Source organism: Uranotaenia lowii, chromosome 3 (assembly GCF_029784155.1).
Source record: "Uranotaenia lowii strain MFRU-FL chromosome 3, ASM2978415v1, whole genome shotgun sequence".
Classification (NCBI taxonomy): Eukaryota; Metazoa; Arthropoda; class Insecta; order Diptera; family Culicidae; genus Uranotaenia; species Uranotaenia lowii.
Genome location: NC_073693.1, coordinates 61363837 through 61391414, shown reverse-complemented (window position 1 = coordinate 61391414; position 27578 = coordinate 61363837). Strand labels below are relative to the sequence as shown.

Sequence of the window (27578 nt, the reverse complement as noted above, 5' to 3'; positions counted from 1 at the left end):
ATTCGGCTAAACTTGTAAAAACTTGGATCGAGTTTGAAATTTTAAGTTATTTTGAAGGTCAAGTTTAAAGAAAAAGAAAACGTTATCAACGAACACAGTAAACGAAAATTACCGAGTTCGGTAATTTTTTACCGAAATCCTGACATGTGTAAATCGTTAAATTGTTCGGTATTTTTTTTCGGTAAAAAATTAACGAACATCGGTAAAAGAAGAATCGATATACTGATGTTCGTTTATTTTTTACAGAAAGAATTACCGAACAGTTAAACGATTTACACATGTTAGGATTTCTGTAAAAAAATTACCGAATTCGGTAATTTTCGTTTATTGTGTATGCCTTAATGATGGTACAAGTGTTGCCCAAAAATAAAAGTCAAAAAATTTATATTTGTAAGGTCTCAGGTCTCATGTCTCAGGTGTCAAGTTTTGGGTCTCAAAGTTTATGTCTCAGGTCTCAGCTCTCAGGTCTCGGGTCTCAGGTCTCATAGTCGATGGCTCAGGTTCCAGATCTCAGGTCTCAAGTCTCAGGTCTCATGTTTTTGGTCTCAAGTCTTAGGTCTCAGGTCTCATGTTTCAGGTCTCAGGTCTCGGGTCTTAGGTCTCATTCCTCAAATCTCAGGTCTCAAGTCTCAGGTCACATGTTTTTGGCCTCGAGACTCTGGTCTCAGGTCTTTTGTTTCAGGTCTCAGGTCTTAGGGTCCAGGTATCTGGTCTAAGGTCTCAGGTCTCAAGTCTCAGGTTCAAAGTCTCATGTCTTAAATCTCAGTTTTCTGGTCTCTGGTCTTAGGTCTCAGATATAGATTCTAAGACTTTTCAATCAAAATTCATACCAAGTCTGAGGTCTCAGGTCTCAGGTCTAAGATGCCAGGTCTTAGGTCTCAGGTTTCAAGTCTCAGGTCTCAAGTCTCAGGTCTCAGGTCTGAGGTTTCAAGTCTCAGGTCTCATGTTTCATGTCTCAGGTGACAGGTCTCTGGTTTCAGGTTTTGGGTCTTAAGTCTCAGGACTCACGTCCCAGGTCTCAAGTTGAAAGTCTCATATTTCATGTGTGATGTCTTATGTATCAGGTCCATAACAGTAGTTTTTCGATTTTATCACGCTTAATTTACCGTGATAATGGCCAAACTGTGAATTTAGCGAAACTTGAAATAAAAGTGGAAAAATGGCAAATGATTTCTGAATGATTTCCAAAATATCTTGATAAATAAAAACAGTAATCGTGATGAAAACGTGCGTTAATTTAGCGAGTATTGAAACAATTGAACAGTGATAAAATTGGAAAACTACTGTCTCTCTGATCTCAACTTCCAAACCTCAGAGCTAAAATTTTCGAACTTTAAAGGTCTTTTTCATTGAAAAGGACTTACAATTTTATCTCTCAGATTCCGTGTTAATTGTTGAGAACCGTGTAAAATAATCGTTAAAAAATCGTTTAAAACCTGGTAATAAAACTTCTGTGAAATTTCATAAAAAACGACAATAATCTGTGCTCAAAAAAACATCATAGGTCCATAGGTAAGTTGGAAATTCTGTCTAGTAAATTTAAAAATTCCAACGAGATAGATAAATATCAACATGGTAAATCCTTGATAAATCTTCCAGAATGAGGGTCAACTCTTTGAATTCTGAATTAGATACAGTCCAACGAATACCAGGAAAATAAATTTTAAAATACCTCAACATAAGTAACATTCATTCGAATATAAATTAAAGCTCTGTTGTTAGCTCGTAATGAAATGTTTTGTAAAATTGATTTTTGCTCTGTTTTATCATTTAATTTTCGATTACATCACATCATTACAGTATTTTTGTGGAGGATGGATGGATGGATGTGGAGATGTATTTGCCATATTTGATAGGGCACATTAGACTGAGTCAATTTGGGATATATTTTTTTTGATATTCAGGACATGAGGTCATAAAATACTCATTTTGCAGAATTCTTAAGTAACGTTTACATGAGTAAATTAGGCTCTTGGAGCAAAAGGATGAAAGCTAATTTCGAATAAGTGGCTAAGAAGTTTTCGTGTGCACTACTTTCCACATATATTTTTCGAAATTTGTAGATTTTGTTCAAACAAAATAGATTAAAAAGAAATTTTTAAAATCTTTAAAACCGACAAATGTTGTTTAAATGTGAAGAATCTTTTGGAATTTAAATTTTTAAGAATATCGTTTCTGGCTCTTAGACCCTCCAATCATACCATTTTAGTTTGTATTGGAAAAATTGAGATTTGTTCTGAAAAACCATAAATAAATTTTTCGTGTGTGGAATCAACTTTTCCAGCGTTTTTTGAGCCAACTTAAAAATTATTTAGAAAAAAAATTTCAGATGAAAAACGCCGTCGAAAGTCATTCGAAGACCTTAGGTTCGAGTCTTTCAAGTAAAAGAATTCATAAATAAGTGTAAAAGGGTATGTCTTGTGACGCAGGAAATATAAACTCAACTGCCATCACTGCTGGGGTCTAGCGGAGTATTCCTTGCAATGAAATCATGCCTCGTTATCTTCGTTTATTATTTGCTAAGACCAACTTACGTCATTTATAGCTAAGCATTCGAACAATTAACTATTAGGACAAATTAATATACCTCCCGCTATAGATTCCATACGAGCTAAGCAACGGGAGCATGTTCAAAGATATCAAAAACCATTTGACTGTTTAAAGTCATTTGCTTGGTTGTCAGGAAATTTCAACATAAAATTTTCACGGTTGCCATGTAGGTATCAGGGTTTTTTTTACCGCCTTTTAAGTTAAGTATGGCTTTAAGTGTTACACTTAAAAATTACAATTTCAAATGTATTTTGTGAGCTCCTTAATATCTTTTTTTCAAACTTTTTAAATTTTCCTCCAAACCCACTATGCCGATTGGCGTCATAACCGCACCACCATCAGCAGCACCATATCGGAGAAACCCAAAGCAATAGAGAGCGGTTTAGAGATCTTTGCGCTTCAGTATTTTGCAAGTACTTTTTGTTGCAATGGCGGGATTTTTTTTCTTCCCCTGTTGGCCTTCCTTCCGTTGCCGTGAACCTTTTCAGCGGGAAACCCCGTGTAGTAAAAAAAAAGAATCTTTGGTACTTCACCTAAAGTCGGGGCGGTTATCGTCGTTGGTTGTTGGTGATAATTTTTGTGGCGTCGAAAGCTAACGAAGGAGGATTTCTGGTTGGTTTTATGGGGCACTTTTTGTCGGTTTTTTTTCTCATGCCTTTTTTTATCCTCTTTCTATGCAACATTTAAACATTCGAAGCATAGCTTCCAAGGTCCAACGATGCTGCTTCTACTGGTTTGCCAAAGTTTAATTCTGCCATTCTACGGTGTATTTTTTTTGCTTCTTCACACTCCAGGGGATGAAGATTTTCTGTATGCGAATGGTATTTTCGAGGTTATAATCTGACGGATTACAGGCGAGGCTTCGCATGCAATTTGACTAGACAGCATAAAAAGTTGGCGTGCTTGGAGATGGTTTCTTGAAAAATTCAGTTTTTATTATTTTCGCTGCCCCGTTATTCTAACTATGAATTTGAAACGTTGACTTATCAGCTTCTATGAATAAAGTTCTATGTTTTTTTGACACGCCAAAAACACAGATTTTCCATCACCGTGAGAAAGTAATCAGCAGCTCGAGGACCTTCCATCTGGGCTCCTGTCGTAAATATTTAAATCATTATTTGGTTTCGGATTAAAATTAACTTCCGTTCAAGATAAAAATTATCCGCGGCTGCTGCTTGAGCTCGCTTTTACGGTGTGTATTAAAATTGACGAGCCATGAAATTAAAACTCGTCTTGTAATGTCTGGCAGCAAAATTTTTGGAATCTGAGCCTGTGTGTTAATCAAGAACAAACAAGAATTTTTTGAAAAAACTTCAGAAGGGATACGATTCAAGATAATTTCAGTGTTCTATTTAAAATTGAAATAATTTAAACAGAAATTTTTTCCGAAAATAAAATGTCCACAATATTCTGAAAATAAATTTTCTTTTCTTGAACTGAAATTGAACCGTCGTTTTCAGAAACGAACACACCAACTTCCAGGGAGAAAACCTTCTAAGAATATTGAAAAGTGGTGGCAGTTCCCAATAAGAAGCATCGAAGACTCGAACGAAAACGGTGTGCACCCTAGCGAAAAGCTTTGATCTTGTTTTGTTGTCTTTCATTTCGATGATTGCGTGCAACGGAAAAACCTTCTGGGAAAATTCTAAGCGATTGCAATTTTTTTCCCTCTCCTGTTGTCTGTTGTTTATTTGATGATGGATTCTGTTCTTCTTTCGAGATGTTAAGATTTCTTTAAAAAAAAGCTCCTCAAGATGGAGGATTGAAGTTTCAGGGAGCTGCCGATTCTGCTCCCAAGACTTTCAAATTGGTTTGGAATTTTTGGGCCCATTAAATATGTATGATCCTCCTATTCGATCCGGTGGACGAACAAATCCATTTGAATGATGAATGAACAGGTTCTTAAGAGCATGAATTGTAGCTATAGACGAATTTGTGCCACTAGACAGAGTCAATTTTTGATCATTTTTGAATTTCGCAAACCCTGAGGTCTCAAAAGCGTTGTATTGGTCGAAAACTCATCCATGATTTTTTGTAAAATTTCTAATTAACGTTTACATGAGTAAACTTTAACTTTTCGGTTTGTATGGGAAAATTGAATATTTTGTACTAAAAAGTCAACATCATTTTCGTTTCTTCTGTGAAACAAAGCCAGCTGACAGATTTTGTACCAATTTATGAAATTCTTAGAGGAAGTTTTCCACTGGAAAACTTTCACGAAGACCTTAACCTCGTATCTTATTAGACAAAAAAGCTATTAGGTGGAAAATGGAAATTCATGTTTTCAGTACAAAATATTCAATTTTCCCATAGAAACCTAAAAGTTCAAATTTACTCATGAACACGTTACTAAAAAATTCTACAAAAAATCATGGATGAGTTTTGGACCAAGACAAAACTTTTAAGACCCCAGGGTTTATGAAATTCAAAAATGATCCCAAATCGACTCAGTCTAATGTGCGATGGTATCTTAAAAGAAAAAGATGAAAGTTTGAAGATTTAGGACGAATCTGACTTATGGACATTTCAACTCTAGCCAACAACTTAATTTGAATAGATTTTCCTTTTATTTTTGTTTACCTAGTATAGTTTAGGAAAATTTTATCAACCAACCTTCATTTATTCATACTTCCGGTAACCATAGTTGAGTAATTCACCTAGAATGGAAAAAGAGAAATTTGTTAGCATGACATTTGTATGTATGTATGTATGTTGGTAATCCACCATGGGTGCACGGATTCACCGCAGTTTCTGCCAAAGTATGGGTTCACATGCATTCCTTAGATTATTAGGTTCGACAAATCTCCAATGCAGCGCGCCAACATACCCGGACCCCATGGCTTCGTATGAACTGTTATGTGGTGAATGTATTGCGTATGTTGATGTAAGTATATTTTGGAAGAACGAATCAATCAGGTGGGCTAGTTTACTTACAGGTATTCCGGCATCCGTGTATATACCTGGCCAGCTGGCAACTGATTGAACATTCCAATTATATATTCAGCTATATAATGAAACACATCTTACCTGTCGGCCCACTTATGGGATTCGAACCCAAAAGTTTTTCTTGCCGATACCGGGAATCGAACCCAGTACGCCTGGCGTACCAATACCAGACTCGCGCCAGCCTATCCACTAGACCACATCGGCGCTAAATTTGTTAGCATGACATTTGTAAGACAAAAGGACTTTGTGTAAGTTTTGAAATAGTTCTCCACCATTTATAAGGTGTCCCATTATGTTTGAGAACGATTTTGGTACAACCCTGCTCAAATGAAAAAAAAAAAAGAATTAATTTGCTTCTAGATTGTATTTGAATTATTCATTTCAAATCGTGCTTAGACATAATGGGACACCCTATGTTATACAGAGAAATTTAAAATTGCTTGTTCATTAATTTTTCGGCTAAATATTTTCAGCGTATTTTTTTAAAGCTTTTTATTCTTTAAAATTTTAAAACTTTCGAATGTTCTTACAGAATAAGACATGACTTTCACCGATAAGGCCAATAACTTTATTATCAAACATAACTTACGGTGATAAAACATGAATTTTGAAATAGTTTGTCAGAGCTGTAATTTGAAAGTAGCATATTTTTTATAGAATTCATTTAAATTTAAACTAACCGAAGCTTTTGGAATCTTAGCAATACCTAAAAATTTTCAAATTTTTGATTTAATATTGGTTTGGGATTTGAAAACAGCGTTGGTTTTTGATGAAACTGTTTGTTATCATCATCAACATGTATCGACTGATTTTTCATCAATTTTTGATCAAATCGCGAAAAAAAGATAAATACACTAACTATAATCAGAAAATATAGCCAAATTTTGCATTCTTAGCTCAGAATTTGAAATTTTGATCAAAAATGAAAAAAAATACTAAATTTACTCTGACAATTATCCATATTACTAAAATCCAAATCATATTAATAATAAAACTTATTAGATCACAAAATTTCATTTCAAAATGAAATAGTTGTTTTGATTTGAAATTTGGAACTTCTTTTTCCAGCAAAAATTTTTTTAATTCAAGACAAAAAAATTTGCCTAGCCAGGCAAATTCAAAACAAAAATATTATATTTAAAAATAAAATTAACTTCATTTCTAAGTTGAATATTTTAAGCAATTTCTACGATAAGACACAGAAATTTTTTTTTGAATATTATTTAAAGTTGAATTTATTTTAAATATTTAAGGAAAATGAAAATCAAAAGGACAATAGTTTAACCCTTCATTTCATGATTTTTTATTTTCCCTTAAAAGTCATTTTAAGCAGTTGGAAATTATCTGTACATCAAGAAAAAAAATTGAAATAAAATTCAATTTTTCTCTTTTTTCATACCTTAATTGTCGGCAAATTTGTTACTTAATGAAAGGGTTACGCCAATAGTATATAATCAATCATTTTATGCACTATTTTAAGTAAAAAAAAAAACAAACAGATCAAAGAACCAAGTTTTGAAATTGTTGGATTTTCTGCGTGGAAAAGCTTTCATAAGCATTATTTTTGAAATATTTTAATTTTTCATAATGAAAGGGGAACTCGAAAAAATATAAATGTGTTTTAAATTTCTTCTTATTTTAAGCTAAAATAGGTGGTAAATAGTTCAAACACGAATGCACAAATATGAACGTATTTCACTTCATCCATGGCAAATAAAAGCTTACCAGTAGTAAATGAAGAAAACTTCATGTAGTAGGTCTGGAAATAACGGGAACATTACAACAAATTATTGCTTTCCATCAAATCGTATCGTTTATATCTATTTTCAGAACAAAACTTTTAAATTATGGAGCAAACAAAATTTCATTGTCAAGCAATTAACAAACAAGACTGTCGTTACTTCGCAATTTTAATGAATCTCAACTCAGACACGTCTGTCGCTCACAAAAATAGATCATTGACTGGATTGTTCACACTTTGTATCTTCCAGTGTTGCCACATATTTTTTATACTTTTTTGTTATCATAATTATTTTTTGAAAGTTGAATTTTGTTCCTTTATCTCTTATTTTGAATTAAATATGTCATAATTTAAAAAAAATTATTTTAAAGTATTCTTAACATTTATCTTAATTCCTCTCATACATACATTCCTACTTCCTCCATTCTCGAAACAAATTTTGAGCCATCCATCCGTAACCATCAACAAAAATAGATGTAGCCTTCAAAATCTGTTCAGAGGCCTCTTCAAAAACGCACAGTCAGCAGCAGAAGTCTTAAAAAGAAAGTCTATAAAAATAAAAAATAGCTATTAAAATTTAAAATTTACTCAGCCAATCCGCCTTTTCTGTCGAAAGGCCGATTCAAACAAACAATCAACTCCTCAAGATGGAGGATTGAAGTTTCAGGGAGCTGCCGATTCTGCTCCCAAGACTTTCAAATTGGTTTGGAATTTTTGGGCCCATTAAATATGTATGATCCTCCTATTCGATCCGGTGGACGAACAAATCCATTTGAATGATGAATGAACAGGTTCTTAAGAGCATGAATTGTAGCTATAGACGAATTTGTGCCACTAGACAGAGTCAATTTTTGATCATTTTTGAATTTCGCAAACCCTGAGGTCTCAAAAGCGTTGTATTGGTCGAAAACTCATCCATGATTTTTTGTAAAATTTCTAATTAACGTTTACATGAGTAAACTTTAACTTTTCGGTTTGTATGGGAAAATTGAATATTTTGTACTAAAAAGTCAACATCATTTTCGTTTCTTCTGTGAAACAAAGCCAGCTGACAGATTTTGTACCAATTTATGAAATTCTTAGAGGAAGTTTTCCACTGGAAAACTTTCACGAAGACCTTAACCTCGTATCTTATTAGACAAAAAAGCTATTAGGTGGAAAATGGAAATTCATGTTTTCAGTACAAAATATTCAATTTTCCCATAGAAACCTAAAAGTTCAAATTTACTCATGAACACGTTACTAAAAAATTCTACAAAAAATCATGGATGAGTTTTGGACCAAGACAAAACTTTTAAGACCCCAGGGTTTATGAAATTCAAAAATGATCCCAAATCGACTCAGTCTAATGTGCGATGGTATCTTAAAAGAAAAAGATGAAAGTTTGAAGATTTAGGACGAATCTGACTTATGGACATTTCAACTCTAGCCAACAACTTAATTTGAATAGATTTTCCTTTTATTTTTGTTTACCTAGTATAGTTTAGGAAAATTTTATCAACCAACCTTCATTTATTCATACTTCCGGTAACCATAGTTGAGTAATTCACCTAGAATGGAAAAAGAGAAATTTGTTAGCATGACATTTGTATGTATGTATGTATGTTGGTAATCCACCATGGGTGCACGGATTCACCGCAGTTTCTGCCAAAGTATGGGTTCACATGCATTCCTTAGATTATTAGGTTCGACAAATCTCCAATGCAGCGCGCCAACATACCCGGACCCCATGGCTTCGTATGAACTGTTATGTGGTGAATGTATTGCGTATGTTGATGTAAGTATATTTTGGAAGAACGAATCAATCAGGTGGGCTAGTTTACTTACAGGTATTCCGGCATCCGTGTATATACCTGGCCAGCTGGCAACTGATTGAACATTCCAATTATATATTCAGCTATATAATGAAACACATCTTACCTGTCGGCCCACTTATGGGATTCGAACCCAAAAGTTTTTCTTGCCGATACCGGGAATCGAACCCAGTACGCCTGGCGTACCAATACCAGACTCGCGCCAGCCTATCCACTAGACCACATCGGCGCTAAATTTGTTAGCATGACATTTGTAAGACAAAAGGACTTTGTGTAAGTTTTGAAATAGTTCTCCACCATTTATAAGGTGTCCCATTATGTTTGAGAACGATTTTGGTACAACCCTGCTCAAATGAAAAAAAAAAAAGAATTAATTTGCTTCTAGATTGTATTTGAATTATTCATTTCAAATCGTGCTTAGACATAATGGGACACCCTATGTTATACAGAGAAATTTAAAATTGCTTGTTCATTAATTTTTCGGCTAAATATTTTCAGCGTATTTTTTTAAAGCTTTTTATTCTTTAAAATTTTAAAACTTTCGAATGTTCTTACAGAATAAGACATGACTTTCACCGATAAGGCCAATAACTTTATTATCAAACATAACTTACGGTGATAAAACATGAATTTTGAAATAGTTTGTCAGAGCTGTAATTTGAAAGTAGCATATTTTTTATAGAATTCATTTAAATTTAAACTAACCGAAGCTTTTGGAATCTTAGCAATACCTAAAAATTTTCAAATTTTTGATTTAATATTGGTTTGGGATTTGAAAACAGCGTTGGTTTTTGATGAAACTGTTTGTTATCATCATCAACATGTATCGACTGATTTTTCATCAATTTTTGATCAAATCGCGAAAAAAAGATAAATACACTAACTATAATCAGAAAATATAGCCAAATTTTGCATTCTTAGCTCAGAATTTGAAATTTTGATCAAAAATGAAAAAAAATACTAAATTTACTCTGACAATTATCCATATTACTAAAATCCAAATCATATTAATAATAAAACTTATTAGATCACAAAATTTCATTTCAAAATGAAATAGTTGTTTTGATTTGAAATTTGGAACTTCTTTTTCCAGCAAAAATTTTTTTAATTCAAGACAAAAAAATTTGCCTAGCCAGGCAAATTCAAAACAAAAATATTATATTTAAAAATAAAATTAACTTCATTTCTAAGTTGAATATTTTAAGCAATTTCTACGATAAGACACAGAAATTTTTTTTTGAATATTATTTAAAGTTGAATTTATTTTAAATATTTAAGGAAAATGAAAATCAAAAGGACAATAGTTTAACCCTTCATTTCATGATTTTTTATTTTCCCTTAAAAGTCATTTTAAGCAGTTGGAAATTATCTGTACATCAAGAAAAAAAATTGAAATAAAATTCAATTTTTCTCTTTTTTCATACCTTAATGGCAAATTTGTTACTTAATGAAAGGGTTACGCCAATAGTATATAATCAATCATTTTATGCACTATTTTAAGTAAAAAAAAAAACAAACAGATCAAAGAACCAAGTTTTGAAATTGTTGGATTTTCTGCGTGGAAAAGCTTTCATAAGCATTATTTTTGAAATATTTTAATTTTTCATAATGAAAGGGGAACTCGAAAAAATATAAATGTGTTTTAAATTTCTTCTTATTTTAAGCTAAAATAGGTGGTAAATAGTTCAAACACGAATGCACAAATATGAACGTATTTCACTTCATCCATGGCAAATAAAAGCTTACCAGTAGTAAATGAAGAAAACTTCATGTAGTAGGGGAAGAGGGGGCATAACGCCCACGTTAAGAAAAAAGCCTTGTTTTAGAGTACATTTGAAAAGATATACTTTAATTTTCGATTGTGTTTGGAAGTTTGGTTTATTTTTCGTCTAAATCTGATAGTTAGAATAACTGGAAGGTCAAAAAAGGCCACAAATTTAATGAAGTTTGAAGAGTAGGTTGAACATTGGATTTCAGATTCAGTAGGGGCATAATGCGCATATGTGTGTACCCAATCGCGCCGTTTAACATTAAATAAGTGTTTATTGATTCAAGTGCCTCCGAAAGTGTTTGCCAGGTAAAAAAACTTCTATTCTACTTCACAGATGGAAAAAATGTATTGCTACGCGCAGTGCTGCCAGATATACTGAAATTCTTGTGAATAGTTAATTAAATATATATTAAATTTAGGAATTTTAAATATATTCGTTTATTTTCAAGTTATGTTTTCCATTACAACATATAAATATCTTTAAAATTGTTATGATGAAACTGCATATACATTTAAACAAGTATGAAACATGCTTAGACATAAACGGGCATGGCGCATTTTGCCCTACCTAGACATGTTGATTAAAAATCGTTCAAAATAACAGAAAAAATAATTAAATTAGGAAATTTTTCGTTTTGTGATGCTTTTCAAGACCAATGTTCATCATTGTAACAGATGTCAGGTAATTTTTTTGACGATAGATGCCGTAATTCCTTACGAAAGTCAAGGCACAAATTGCAAGAAATATGGCTTGAAAAATATTTTTGGATTTTTGCAGGAATTTATTACAAATTTTATGCTAATTTTTTGTTTAAAAGGTTTCTACTGTTAATTAGAAGGGCATAACGTACAGAATTCTTTAAAAAAGTGTATATCTAGCTAGATATTGCAGTTGGGCGTTTTGCCCACACTGGGCATTATACCCCCAGTTCCCCTAATTTTCTGGAAATAACGGGAACATTACAACAAATTATTGCTTTCCATCAAATCGTATCGTTTATATCTATTTTCAGAACAAAACTTTTAAATTATGGAGCAAACAAAATTTCATTGTCAAGCAATTAACAAACAAGACTGTCGTTACTTCGCAATTTTAATGAATCTCAACTCAGACACGTCTGTCGCTCACAAAAATAGATCATTGACTGGATTGTTCACACTTTGTATCTTCCAGTGTTGCCACATATTTTTTATACTTTTTTGTTATCATAATTATTTTTTGAAAGTTGAATTTTGTTCCTTTATCTCTTATTTTGAATTAAATATGTCATAATTTAAAAAAAATTATTTTAAAGTATTCTTAACATTTATCTTAATTCCTCTCATACATACATTCCTACTTCCTCCATTCTCGAAACAAATTTTGAGCCATCCATCCGTAACCATCAACAAAAATAGATGTAGCCTTCAAAATCTGTTCAGAGGCCTCTTCAAAAACGCACAGTCAGCAGCAGAAGTCTTAAAAAGAAAGTCTATAAAAATAAAAAATAGCTATTAAAATTTAAAATTTACTCAGCCAATCCGCCTTTTCTGTCGAAAGGCCGATTCAAACAAACAATCAACAGCAGTCTTAAAACCTGCGCTTTCTAAGCCAATCCTTTTTTCCATCGAAAGACCGAATCAAAACAAACAATGCCAACAATCAGTAAAAGCAGCCTTGACAATCTGCCATTTTCCAGCTTCTCCATCTTATTAATCGGTGGAACAAAAAATCAGCAAAAGCAGTTTTAAAAATCGGCGCTTCCTTAGCCAATCCGTCTTTTCCACCGGAAGGCAAAATCAAAACAAACGCAGCAACAGCCTTAACAATCTATGCTTCCTAAGTCAATCCACCTTTCCCCACCAGAAGGCTAAATCAAAATAATTAATCAGAAGTAGCAGTCTAATCAATCTGCGCTTCCTATGTCAAGCCGTCTTTTCCACTGGAAGTCCAAATCAAAACAAACAATCAGCATCAGCAGCATTGAAAATCTACGTTTTCAATGCTAACTGTCTTTCTCCATCGGAAGGTCGAACCATAACAAACAATCAGCAACAGCCTCGAAATTCTGCTTTTCTTAGCCAATCCGTCTTTTTTCATCAAAAGCCTAAATCAGAACAAAAAAATAGCAGCAGCAGCGCTAAAGCTCTGCGTTTCCAAAACAAATCCGTCTTTTTCACCAGAACGCCGAATCAAAGCAAACAAACCTATCAACAGTCTTAAAAATCTTTTCCACCAGGAGGCCAAATCAAGTATCTCTGTCTTATTTACCGAAGTCGGAACCATTTCTAAACAATCAGAGCAGCAGCCCTGCAAATCTGTGCTCATCTTACCGACTTCGCCATTGTCGTGATTTCACAATTCTTTTGAATCGCAACTCAAAGATTCACTCAGATACTTCTGTCTCTTACCAGAACAGATCAATGAATGGCTTTGGGATGAATGAATGAGTGGCTGGGAATAGATTCATGAAAATATGTTATTTGGATTTATAACTTTTTTTACATGTTTTCGGCAATTTATCTAGCATAGTTAAGAATTAAAATGCAATAAATTAAATCAAAATTTTAATAAAGAAAGATCAGTTTCTTTTAGTTTCTTGAATAATTTTGTGAAAAAATTACTCAAAAATGTCCACACGTTTTCGATATATTTGGAATTCCAATTTTGTCTTCTAAACAAAGATGGAAAAATTCGTTCACCAGCATGAACGCTAATGATTCTCAATCACCGCTCCGTTCACGATGGTAGCATCGGCGATGCGAGCGTGAACAGGTGACCGCTGATTGGTCGGATTGGCACTCCGAATGAATGAACTTTTAATACGTTCGGGTGAACGAACCGATTCCCGAAACATTCGCCGCAGTTAACTGGATCGGTTTTTATTTTCACCACGACGTTCGTTGGATGAATTGATTCGCAAGTGATTGTCGAAACACAATCGCCAAACGATTGCACGATTGCATTCGCGAATGTTTCTGTAACCGGTAAAGGATTGCGCCATCAGGTGCTTGTTTTTCGGCTTATTTTGTGCGTGTTAAAGCCCCCGCGCTTGCTGACGGTTTTTTCACATGATGTTATTTTAATTTATGTTCGAATAAGAACATTCAGCATATAGTTAATGAAAAAGTGGACTTTTGCACATTACGTAGATAACTAAACTGACAAAGCGGGGTTTGAAAATGTCCACTCTTGTTCACGAAGCGTAGGGATTTAGCTTTTGTCTACTGGGACATTTTTTTAATTATGTTGAGATTGCAAAAATACAGAATACAAAATCATAACTTTTATATGCGTCACCTAATAGTTATAAAATCCCACATATAAATATTGTAAGCCAACATAGCACTCAATTATCTGCCTACATTTAGGCGTTTACGTGCTTGCCTACTTGAAGGCGTTTTATTTAGTTCGAATTGGTTTTCGGAGGTAAATTAAAAAATGTGGAGTGTTGACTCGAAACATTTATGTAATATTAATTGTCAATAGAAATATGTTACTATAAAAATGCTAAGCCTTATACGTATGTTTCGCGTTCGTATTCCATTGGGACAGAGAAGCGAATTCCGCACCGGAAAATCAGCAGCTAAGACGACGTTTATTCAACTGAAACAATTTATACGGCTTTGATCGACACCAGGCCGACGTCCTTGCTTCCTATTTTCAAACCCCCTTTTGTCAGTTTAGTTATCAATGCAATGTGCAAAAGTTCATTTTTTTACTATATGCTGAATGTTGTTATTTGAACATAAATTAAAATAACATCATGAAAAGAAAACCGTCAGCAAGCGCGGGGGCTTTAACACGCACAAAATTAGCCAAAAAACAAGAACCTTATGGCGCAATCCTTTACTGGTTACAGAAACATCCGCGAATGCAATCGTACAATCGTTTGCTGAATGTGTTTCGACAATCACTTGCGAATCAATTCATCCAACGAACGTCGTGGTGAAAAAAAAACCGATCCAGTTAACTGCGGCGAATGTTTCGGCCATCGGTTCGTTTACCCGACACTTCTAATAGTTCATTCATTCGGCATTGCAATCGTTAGTGTTCATTCTGGTGTGTGAATTTTTTTCTTCCCCTATTGCTTCGATTGTCAGTTTGAACTGAACGAATCCACCACGGATTGCAATTTGAATGTACTTCGATGCGATTTTTTCCATGCTTGCTTCTAAATGTATCAATATGCTGTAAAGAGTGCAATGAGATACCAAAAAGAATAAATCGTAACATTTGAAAATTTCCATTTGATAAATTGGCAACAAAATAAATCCTGAATTTATTGTCAAACGTGGAGGTGAATTTATTGTGATACCATCACTTTAAAACAGGTGGTCAGAATTACGAGACATTTTCTACTCGAGAGTTTTTTGGGCCAGAGATGGTTTTATTAATAGTTTCAAGAACCTCATAAAAATCATACAATTTGCATGAGAATTCTTAGAAATTTGGAACCAATGCCAGATTTGACAAGAAAAACGATTTATTTAATTGAGTGGATTTTCCCTCTTACAAATGAGAGTCACGAGAGTTACGAGAGTCATGAGAGTATGTCAAATTCAAGTTTCAAAATTGTTGTTTAAAATGGAAGCTGCAACTTCCGCTTCGAGCTGCAATACTTAGAAGATTTATTCTGATTTTCATGATCGACTTTTTCTGTTTCCAAAACCTTATCTTAAATAAGTTTTTCAATTAAGTTTGAATTCTCAAATTGGAACTCAGCCTTTATTTGTTTCAAAATCAGTTTAGTTATGCAAAAATGTAAATTTTACTTGTTTGGAATTCCCTTCTTCATTCTCGTCAAATGTAGAGCAGGTTTCAAATTAACATAGATACATATTTTGTAATTGATAAGCATCTCCCTTAAAAAATCATCATAGAAATATTTTTCTTATCCCTATACCTTAACCTGAAAAACTTACTTTATTTTGCTTGATTCTGTATTATTATCCTCATCAAAAAGGATTGGTGCATCTATCCTCCTTTCTCATCTTCCCACAATGAGGAATAAGGGGCCTGAAACAGTTCTAGCAATATTTTTCGTAAACCAATAACCCTCTCTTGCCTAATTTATTTTTAAACAATTGATTCAAATAATCATAGAAGCATTTTTCATCCTTCAATGCTCTACCATGCCAAATTTGGTTCTATTTGCTTGATCAGCTCTCGACTTATGTAGAAAGCTTTAAGAAACACTCTCTTCTTTTTTAATTCCCTAATCGAAGAATGGTGAGGAAACCAAAGTATCATGAAATCATTGCTCGTTTTCAAATATTTAACTACCCATTTAAAACTTGGTTTATTTTATCGATAAGTTCTCAAGTCATGCATGGAAATCTATGAGAGCCCCTTTTCCTATCTCCCTTTAGAAGGAGGGATGGACCTCAAATCTACAAAGAAATATTTCGCGTAACATAATTCTCTTCTATATCGAGTGCAAATTTTATATAGGGAAAAATTCTGCAATTGAAATGATTGGGATACGAGTCACTTCATCAATAATTGGAAAGGTTTTTCAAAACAACAAAACTCGTTTTAAATCAATTCGGATGTTTATCACTCAGAAATGTTTCGATAAGTGTATTTTTTTTGGCTTAATTAAAGACACTTTAACACATGGGTGGCCAAACCATGGCCCGCGGGCCACATGTGGCCCGCGACCAACTTTTTGTGGCCCGGGAAGCTAATTTTGGAAAACCCTTGTTCTAAGAACTGAACGTTTTTTTATTCTTCATTTATCATTAGGATAAATATATCTGAATCAACACTAGCTAAATTCAAAACAAAGATCTGAACATTTCTTGGAACTGATATAAGGCAAAGGAATAAAAGTGTTTAAAAACTAATTTCGAAAGAACGCGCTTTTAAATTGTTGTATTGGCCATTTTCCATACATTTGCAATTTTCTGGCGAACGTTAAATCATCCAAATATAATTTAAAAAATCTGAAAAAAAACTACCAAATATAATTTGAAACATGAATAATTATTTGGCATTATTGACTCAAAATCAATAATTTTTACACTTATATTCCTTTGAATTTTAGGGACCTTTACAAAAAAATAACCGTCACAGAAAAAAACGATTAAAATAACAATTTTTTAAAAATCAAAATCGTATGGCATCTAACACATTATCTGTGAATTCCATCACACATTTTTCAATGTTTTCCGATTAAGTTTTGGTGGCTACATATCGTTGGTACGAAAAGCGTTCAAGCGGACTCTAGTTTTAATATTGAGGAGTTTGGATAGCCTCAGAAAGATTGTACATAAGATCCTATCAATGTTGTTTAAATTTAAAAAAAATCACCGAATCATATCAACATCAACATTGAAATTATACTTTCACAACAACTTGAACCATTCGTAACTTGAATTCTATTTCAAAACCATCGTTCATCCATAAAAATTTAATAACTTTTTCAAATTATGTAACATATTGAAAGTTGGCTGTGTAAATTTTTCCTATTTTTAATTTTTTGCCCAACTTTCCAGAAAAGGATTTATTTTTGAAATTAAACCGAATCCAAATATATTTTAATTGGGATTGTGCTTTGTATTTGTGTACATCAATGATGAAAAACTAGACAGATTTTGCAGTTGGGTAGTAGAATTAAACTAGAACCGGTTTGTTACTGACAGATCTCTCAGAAGAACGACTTTAAAAAAAATACTTAAAGAAGGTGCAATGATAATAAAACAATCTAATTCGTATTCACCCTGTTTGAAGAAATCTTTCCTAATTCACTTGTCAAATCGAGATGATAGAAAATTTGAAAATAATTCGATTGAGTTAATGTTACTTTGTGAAATTAATATTTTTGAAATAATTATTCTTTCAAATGTCAAAAGCTTGTGACCGTTACTTTTTTCAACAATTCAATTTTGCAGTTTTTCCTAATTTATCTATCAAATGTTTCTGAGAAGAACGGTGAACTTGAAATCTTTGAAAAGGACAGCAATTTTTTTTTAATTTGGAGACCATAAAATTCACTGTTGTCCAATGTTGTCAGGAAATTTGACATTTTTTGGATGAATAAACCGAAGAGGTTTTAAATTCCTTTACAACATACATAAATTCGTATTGCATTATATTTCTCCTATTTTTCAAATGGAGCGAAATTTCTTAAAATATGCAAGTAACAAAATTCACTTATAAAGTTGAATCTTAACTCGATGTTACCGAGGCAAATGTTTTTTCCTTAGCATTTTCAGAAATCTGTTGTTTTTTTTTTGAATACTCCAGAACAATTTGTTTTTGTGGCCCGCCAGCCTATATTATTTCTGAAATTTGGCCCGCCTGTTGAAAATGTTGGCCACCCATGCTTTAACACTTTCATGTCATTCGTGTCTTTGGTAAGTGTATTGCTTTATGTTGGTTGTGTATTTTAGCTACATTAAAAAAAATTGAAGAATCTTTATTACAATTGCACAACAAATTATCTCATTGAATAAAACAAATCAAAATAACCATGTTTAAAAGTGGAAGTAAATTTTGATACAGAAGTTTTTCCATAAACTCATAAAATTTAACTAATCTCAAAAAAACACTTAATTTTTTTTTTGGTTGATTACATGTATCTGTAATAAGGGAGCTTTCAATAATTGAAATGAGAAGAGTTTTCAAACACAACAAATTTTTTATTTGCAGCAAAACTATTTTGCCAGATCAATAATTCATATCATGAAAAGAAAACGCTTAGGTTTATCAATTTTTTTGAAAATTATTTCAAAAAATGTTCCAATTTAACAAATTTCCATTTATTTTGTTTACAAGCCCTTCTTTAAAAAAAAAAACCCGATAAGATACTACTTCAAATAAGTTCATGGCTTCAAAAACTTCATTTTGTGCCAAATTTGTTATTATTCATTTGAAAATCGTTCGATTTCTGTAATTTTATTTATTTATTTGAGTCTTTGACTACTGCCATACAGACTTAATATTAAAAACTAACTCATGAATAAGATTACAATACTATTAAAAATTAGTTAAAAATTAGTTTACATCACGGATTGCACTTTTAAACGAAGATTTAGATAAATGAAAGTCAAATAAGTGCGAGACAACATTAAAAGCTTGACAACATCGGTGTAAGAGGTGATTTTGTCCAAATACTGTTCTGCTTATTGGCAACCAAAAAATCAACTGATTTCGAAGTTGTCGAGCTGGAGCGTAGAGGTTTAAACTCTGGAGCAGTTGGGGACAGTCAATAGCGTTGGTCAAAATATCGTAGATGAAGATTCGTTGCAGATAGTTTCTTCTTTGACTCAAAGGCGTCATTGATAGTAGGCCACACCTCTCAGAGTAAGGAGGTAGCCGTACGGGATCTTGCCAGGGCAGACGGCGTAATGCGTACCGCAGAAATTTTTTCTGGATTCTTTCAATCCTGTCGCTGTGGACGGAGTGGTAGGGTGCCCAAACTGGAACCGCATATTCTAAGACGCTGCGTACTAGCAAGCAGAATAATGTTTTCAATGCGTACGGGTCTTCAAAACTTGACGTATTCCGACGAAAAAAACCGAGCAAAGCAAAGCCTTTGGCTGTAGTCGTCGCGACATGCTGGGAAAAAGTGAGCTTTTGATCAAAAGTAACCCCAAGATCTTTTATGGAGGTTACCCTTTCGAGTGAGCTTCCACTTTAAGCGTAGTCGTAAACGATTGAGGATCTACTTCTAAAGAAGCTTATGCACTTACACTTACCGCCATTGACTTCCATTCCATGTATATTGCACCACGCCAGTAATCTGTCGATATCATCTTGAAGCGCAGCGGGGGTCCCATACAAATTTACAACGAATTTGTATGGGACCCCTTCACCTCTCCAAAAAAGGTTTTTTCAATACAATTTCTCATCCAAATTTAATAAAACCTGTCAAGCAACAAAATGATTCAATTAATTGTGTTTAAATTTGTTCGTGTAGAAAAGTTTATAAAAATCACCTGTAAATTAATCGGATTGTGTCATAGATATATTATGTTATTTTTGTATGGGGACACTCCCACCACCTCTACCAAGACTGAGGGCTATGGCTCTTTTAAAGAAACCATCTCTGGTCCCAAAAACCCTGAAATGCCAAATGTCACGTTGATCGGTTGAGTAGTTTCTGAGTCTATAGGTAAAAGACAGACAGACAGATAAACATTCATTTTTAAATATGTGCTGATTCCCGCCTTTACAAAAATAGTAAACGTTTTATAATTATGCAACCATCTTATGAATTTAAAACTCAGATCCCCGAATTTGAACAAAGTAGTTCGAATTTTCAGTTATCAATTCATGATATAAATTATACATTAACCTAATCTTGGAATTATCTTCAATGCGGATTACAGCTAACCCAATTTCATCCATTGTAACGTTCAACAATAAAGAACATTAGATACACAATCAGGAACGTGCTCCGAGGAAGACAGCATCAAGAGAAAAAAAAAAAGACGCCCGATATCTTCGGGTTTCCGACGCATCGGTAGGACATGTTTTAATCGAATTAAGCCTTAGCTTAACGGAGCGATGGCTCCGTTCATCATTTTCCCTATGGTGTAGTGTCTAGTGTGGGCTAAGTAGTAACTCAAAATGGGAGCACGAAACCTGACAGGGCGACGTGGAAAAAATGAAACACGATGCCCAGGAATATGCCGGTAATAATGCGTTCGTGCGAGGCTGGGTCATATTTTGAAGAAAAATTGTTGTTTTTGTGTAGATTGTTTACGGTCGCCATGAAAAGAAAATTTTTGAATTATTTAGCAAGTGGTTGATTGTAATGTATGAAGGATGAATTCCATCCTTACATGGCGACCGTCAAAATTTGATTAAATTCAAACTTGAGTGTCCCGTTTGTTCATTTGGAGAAAAACTTATGATTCCATTTTAAAGACAATTGAACCATCATCGACCCAACCTTCTGGAAGTCTCGTTGGGTTGGATCCAAGTATCGTAAGAAACGTTCGGTGATTGTGTATCCCACGGATGATAAAGGGATGCAATACATGTTTTAATGTGCAACGAACGCTCTTCCAGGGAGTATTAACAGGCTTCGGCAGCCAGTCTCCGAGGCACGTCCGTGGTCTTTGTCCGCATATACCGGGCCGGGAGTGCTTCTGCTTAGACAGCACATTCACCCAGAAGCCCCACGCTGATGGAACAGAGAAAAAAAGGTATTTACCCACCCCTTGCTCCCTCACATGCTCTGGGACTTCCACCGAACTCCTCTGCCGGAAGTCATCAGACCGAGGAAGCTCCTGCGATGGAGATGATATCCGAAACGAATCGAGGTTGGGGTCCGTGGAAGTACGAAACGGAAGCTGGTTGGGACTACATCCACACACATATTACACGTTTCAGACTGGCTGACTGCTTTCGTATGCGTTCCGCGCCAGGGTGTTCATAATTCACCGTGAGATATTGAACTGACACCAGGAGTTATGAGCGTGGACAGTCTCCGATGACACTAAAATATTATAATAGTGATTGGAGAAGCCGTACGTTTCACGGGAAGGACGATGATGGTTGTTAGGAGGGGGTGGCTTAAAAAAAAAATACAACCCTCTTCACGTATTTACGCCCCTTCCACCCCTTTTTCTGATGGATTCAGACTCAGAATCAGTCAACCAAGCGGCATCGAGGCTATCTGCCCTCGGATCGGAATGCCATTTCGTTTATCGGAACTCCGGCGGCGCACAAGGTTGACATGAAATTTATTATGCGTGTCATTTTTTGATGCGCTCTGGCTGGGCCCCCGTTTCTAGTGAATGAACCTACTAGGAACAGCAGCAGCAGCAGCAGCAGTGGAATTCTTGACGGGTTTCGCAAATTGAACCATAATTGACAGCGGGGTAAATTTGTTTTTGCTATGGTTTTCTGTTTTATTCCAATTTCTAGATGAGTAGTACATCAATCAAGGAACATGTTTTGTTAGGAACGTGATACCGGATATAATTCTTCTTGGTAATAAATTTGTAATCGACTTAAACAAAAGTCACGGACATGAGTAAATTGTTATATATATAGATCTTTATTGCATCAATTGAAATGTTATTTAAACGAACTGTCCTTATACATTTTGTAGATTGACTCCAAAAACTGACCAGTGCAAAATTTAAGCTCAATCCGACGCTCATAGTTGCGATTTTTAACCTTAAAAAATCACCAAAGGGGGGACGAAAGGGAAATTGCAAAATCGAAATTTCATCTTTTATGTCAAATGGCTTAAAAATGCACGAAACGTGGAGATCTAGTTACATCTGGAAAACAAAATTTACAAAAAAAATTCTTTCCGGGATTTTTCTTTAAATTTTCGAAAAACTAGTCCCAGAAAGTCGATTTGAACCAAAACAAATTTTTCGATCTCCCCTGTTTGGTGATTTTGAGAGTTGAAAAACCAAAACATTGAGCACTTTGAACCTGCCCCTGAATTAAGTCTGATTGAGCTGAAATTTTACACGGGTCGTTTTTTTAAGTTCTATCATCATTTTTCCCATACATCCATTGCCATCTTACAGAAGGAGAGAGTGAGGTATTGTGGGCCATAGGGAAACGTGGACCACTCTGAATATCTCAGGTTGATATAAAAATCTCAATCCAACTTTTATTGTCATCGAATTACGTAAGTATATTTTTCTATATGTTGAAGACTTAAATACGCATCATATGCTTCTTTTATTTACCTAGCTAAAAAAATTTCTTACCAAACTAAACCATCACCCGAAAATTGCATCGGTGAGAATCATAAAGTTAATAACAAAAATATGCTCATATGCCGAAAGCTTCGTTCTTTTAAAAATGGGACAGTTACGAATGCGTGTATCTCAAAAACCACTCGTTTGATATAAATACTTTCTATGAAGGAAATGCAGTAAATTTTATGATAAATTATGAAAAATTTAAAAAAAAAATATTTTTCTTTTTTTTGTAAAAAAAAAAAATTTACTTTATTCTTGGTACTTATAATATTGATTATTTTTTCAATTTTATACTACGTCTAATCTATATTCCAAGTGACTACATCTTCCTCCTTTAATTTCTACTACTTTTCGTTCCAATACTTTTCGAATAAAGTAAATTGAAGGTAATTTAGTGGATACAGCTGATTCAAAATTAACAAATTTGATTATTTCTAAGCCACTTTTTGGGCGTTTTAAATGGAAATTCTGCTGGCAAAATCTGACAATAACAAAGTAAAATCATCATGAAATTGAACTTAAGGTATAATCGGTTAGTATAAATCGTAGATTGCGAACGGTACATACAAGATTACTCTTTTTATGCTTTTAAAAAACACGAAAACCAAATTTTTCGTGTTGAAATTTGTTGTTGAAATTACCAGCAAAGACATACTTTAATATTCACGGGAATTGCCACGAGCAGACTTGGTATAGGATTGAAATGCTGGAATTTGTTTAAAATAGGGTATTTGATAAGTTGTGTCGTTCATCAGGAATCATCTGTCCGATAGTTTCGGTACCGGTTATACAGCTTACGAGCTCTGGAACTAGAAAAAAAAGTTGTTTGAGGTTAGGTTTGAATGACTAATCACTAGGCAACACTTTTACCATATCGGTGATAAAATTTTTGGACGTTTCAGCGATCTACCCTTAGTTTTTCGCTTATTAAAATTAAAAATTCTGGTATGAGACTTGACTTCCCTGATGACATTTAACCGTAGTTGCCGATCATGTGCTTCACTCCAATGCTTGATTTTAATTTTATGGACATTTTTGACAGTGTTTGCATACTTTTGAATAATTAACAGTTTTGTCAGCTATCAATTTGATAATGATGGATATTGAAGAAAACTGTTCAAATTTTTTTTTTCTTTTTCTCTTGCAAAATATCTCAAAGAAGCGTGAATTAAAAATTTAGAAAAAAAAGGTCGGTTAGTAATAAACACTGGCAACAAAATGCTGTCAAAATTTTGAATGTACGATACCTAATAGATGAACTATCAGCAAGAGAAAGTGTCCCATTTCTAAAAGAACTAAGCTTAAAGTTAAAATTAATTTATCGTACCGGCAAAGTTTGCTTGCGCCAAATGAAGAGTTATGAAAAATATCCTGTCAATTTTATCGAATGGGATATAGACGAACATAATGCCAAAACGAGCCAGATTTTTGAAACTATTCGATCATACACAACTCACGGTTCCTCACATTTTTTCATTGTCTGAAAAATAACACTTTTTTCAAACAGTCACAATTCGGAATATAATTTATTTAAAAAATCTTAAAAAATCTTATGATACGTTAGAAATATATTGAACCAAATAATTATTTTTTTCATTTTATCATTTATAAAAAAGAAGTGATGGAGCAAAGAAAAAAGTTACCCCGGATACCTCACTCTTCCAAACGATTTAAATATCTTCTTTTTTTTAAACTAAAACATATTCTAATGCAGAAACATTAAATTTAACTAAATTTGGTTTTTCTTCTTATTCAACCTCTTTCAGATAACATAAAACAAAAAAAAGCACATACAAAATTTAAATTCCTTTAATTTCGTTTTTGAGTCCAGCTTTCTAATAAGGGAGAAATTTTTTAAGCTATTTGAAATGAAAATGATTTAAAATGTCCATGGGTTATAAATAAGATTTAAAACAGATACATACCCAAGCAACCAAAAGTCACATAATTAGTTAAATGAAGGCTTTGAAAGTTACATATTTTCTGACGAAGGAAATCAACTGCCCAATTCCCTTAAGTGAACTTTATGAACTCATCAATGAACTTGAAAGTTGCAAAAGTACTTTATATGCACGTTGTAAGGGATTTGAGCCACATAAAGGGCACAAAAGTGCTCTAAACGGGATTTAATAAATCACAAAAAGTGCATTGAGGTGCTTTCGTCCTGCAGGTATGCTCAAAAATCATGTCACCACTTCGAGTTTTAGTTTCAGTTAGAACAACATGGTGGTGTGTGGTCTTGTAATAGCGGGTTCGATTCTCACCACGAAGGTCAGGGTTCGATCCCCAAGCCGGGGAAGTTTATATTTAATAATTAATTTGATACTTGAGCGATCATTCTGATGTGATATATGTAGGAAATGTAGGAAAGAAGCGATTGTGCAGCAAATTAAACAAATCTTGGCAAATTTGAAATCCGGCGCGTGGCATCATGGCGGCACCATGTACTGAATATTAAATAATTAGAAGAAGTTGATATGATCCGATGCCAAGAGTGAAATTGAGATAGAGAGAAATTTTTTGCTCAATTTACGATTTTTTTAAGCTGATTAAAAAGGCTGCTGGAGGCTGAAAAGAAGGTCATAAAGACTTGTTTTGGAACTTGAGAGTATCAATAAGAACTAAAATTTTGAACTGCATAGCACGTACGTACTTCATATATATGATGAGGCTGACTTAGCTTTTTTGTACCTGCTTTATGGGACTTTTGGTTGTTTGGATATCATTATAATGATGATAAATTGCAGACACTCTCATCATCATTACCAACATCATCCATAAACATTTCACATTTTTTCATTCAAATGATAAATATAATAAAATATCTCCATCGAAAATCAAAATTGTTTCTTTATTGTTGAAAAAGGCCATTTTTGGATGGATGAAAAAAAAAAACATCCAATAACACTGGTTTACAACTTTTTTGAACAATGTAAGCTGAAAATCACCTTTAATGTAAAATTGGGGGTTGACTGGTTGCATTTTATAAACATATTTTCGAGATTAGGACAAATATTTGAACCCAAGACTGGAACACGATAGTACTTATAAAATAAAAGTTATTGGGGTTCAAAGATTGTATTTTGCTCGCAAATGGTCGTCTACTTAACATGTAATGAGTGAATTTAACGCATTGAGTTTTAGCAACAATAACTTTTTTTGTTTTTATTCCAATCTTGTTTAATTCTTCGCCTAAAATATTTGTCCCAATAAAGGCTTAAAGACATTAATTCATCAAAAGAAATCAGTCAATGCAGATCCCATTCACGCTTGAGACTCAAGCAACCCCTCTCCATGGCCAGATCTTACTGAAATTTGGCATGTGATCTTCTGGAAAGCTCATGATCAATTTAAGCTTGTTTCGAGTGAAAATTATACTAAGATTAGTACATTGCAGCTTGACATACCGTTTTTAACGATGTATAAAACGCATCTGCATTTCAAACATTTTCGAAATATTTTAAAAGTGACTTAAATTCAGTGTTTAACTTAACAATAGTCCACGGACTTGGGTGCCATGCCAACATGGCACTTTTGGAAGTTTTAAGGCTTGTAACTTTTTTCAGGCGCATCAAAAAAAATCTTTGGGGGTCTCTAATGTACTCAATAAATCATTAGTTTTTTTTTTCATGGACGCTCCCTGTCAGCTTAGAAAAAAAACTCCCTAATCAGATCTAGATTGTCAATTTAACACTCCCGAAGTAAAATAGTTCTTAATCGTTTCCCCTGCTATCATTTTTTTAAATGCATCAAAAGAAACAATTGGATGTCAGTAAATAATGTTCCGAACATTTCATTAATTATTTTCACTAGCATCCTTGAAATTCCACTTAAAAAATAAAAAAAAAATCAGAAAAAAACATCCCTTATTGAAACTTTTATAAGTCACATATTGTTTACTCAAAAAAAATATGCCTTTAAAGCACATGAGAGCTGAAATTGAAAGCTATACGATGGAATATCGAAAATAATTTTTAGCTTACAAAAATTTTAAAAAGTAGTCTTAAAACGTAGTTTTCATTCCATCTCTTGTAAAAACTGTTTGAGATATGGAAAAGTTGTTTTAAAAAATTCGGCTTCAAAATTTTGAACTTCTAACATTTTGCTTTCCTAGCCCACAAAACCATCCCTCTGCTGCAATACTTGAAAATTCTGGAATGACTTTAAGTTTATAATTTGCGTATGTTTGTGACACATCTCAGCGAAATTTTATTTATTTCATTAGAATGTCAATTCAATTTGCCTTCCATTGAATATACTTTTAATTGGTCCAAACAGTGAATGTTCACTGAAAACTGATCGCAAACTGCAAGAAAGATAAGATAAAAAGGATAACATTTCAAACTCTAAAAAAAAATCGCGAAACAGCCAACTTTGAAAAATTGTAGAAGAATCAATTATCTATGTATCAAAAATCTATTGATAACAAAATGTTTTTTTTTTTAATATTTTTATTTATAGAGATTATCATCTATTAGCTGATTTATCTCATAGCAAAATGTTGGAAACAACATGAATTCAGCAGACGTATTTTTATCTTTTTGTTTATTCCATTGTGTTATCTCTAAAACGGTTTTTACAAGAGATAAAATGAAAACTACGTTTTTAGACTACTTTTTTTTATTTTTGTTCGCCAAAAATTCGAAAAATTTTAAAAACTTATTTCAATGTTCCATCTTAAAGCATTTAACTTCAGCTTTCATGAACTGTACATGAATATTTTTTCGAATAAACCATTTTCCAGAAAACATGAAATCGCATTAAAAATGATAACTAAAGTCATTAAAATCGTTACTGCGAATCGTAATTACAGCTAACGCAAGTGAAATGTCGTAAAAATAGTTAATCGAGGTCGGATTAAATGATTATAATCGGATATGATAAAAAATCCGCCATATTTGCAGATTTTGAAGACGATTTTGTTCCTTTTTCTCTCCCGCGTAGATCAAGTTAGAAAACAGCTTTGTTTTTCTCTCTACGACAATCAATGCAACCAGATTGCTAAAAATCAGATGGGGTTTTTGCAAGAATTGCCCAATGACAGACACAGCAATTATTGTCGCTGGCAACGGTTCGCATGCGTTGAGAGAAA

At 33.5% G+C, this 27578-nt stretch overlaps 1 protein-coding gene across 4 annotated transcripts in view; it reads right to left on the bottom strand.

Moving 5' to 3' along the window:
• LOC129758392 (hemicentin-2) overlaps positions 1 to 27578 on the bottom strand; it is a 970424-nt gene that overhangs the window by 767150 nt on the left and 175696 nt on the right. The window contains exon 3 of one of the 4 annotated variants that reach the window (XM_055755895.1): positions 5164 to 5207. The exons of the other annotated variants lie outside the window; for them this stretch is intronic. The gene's annotated coding sequence lies outside the window, so the exon portion shown is untranslated. The remainder of the gene's footprint in view (positions 1 to 5163; positions 5208 to 27578) is intronic. 4 annotated transcript variants of the gene reach the window in all.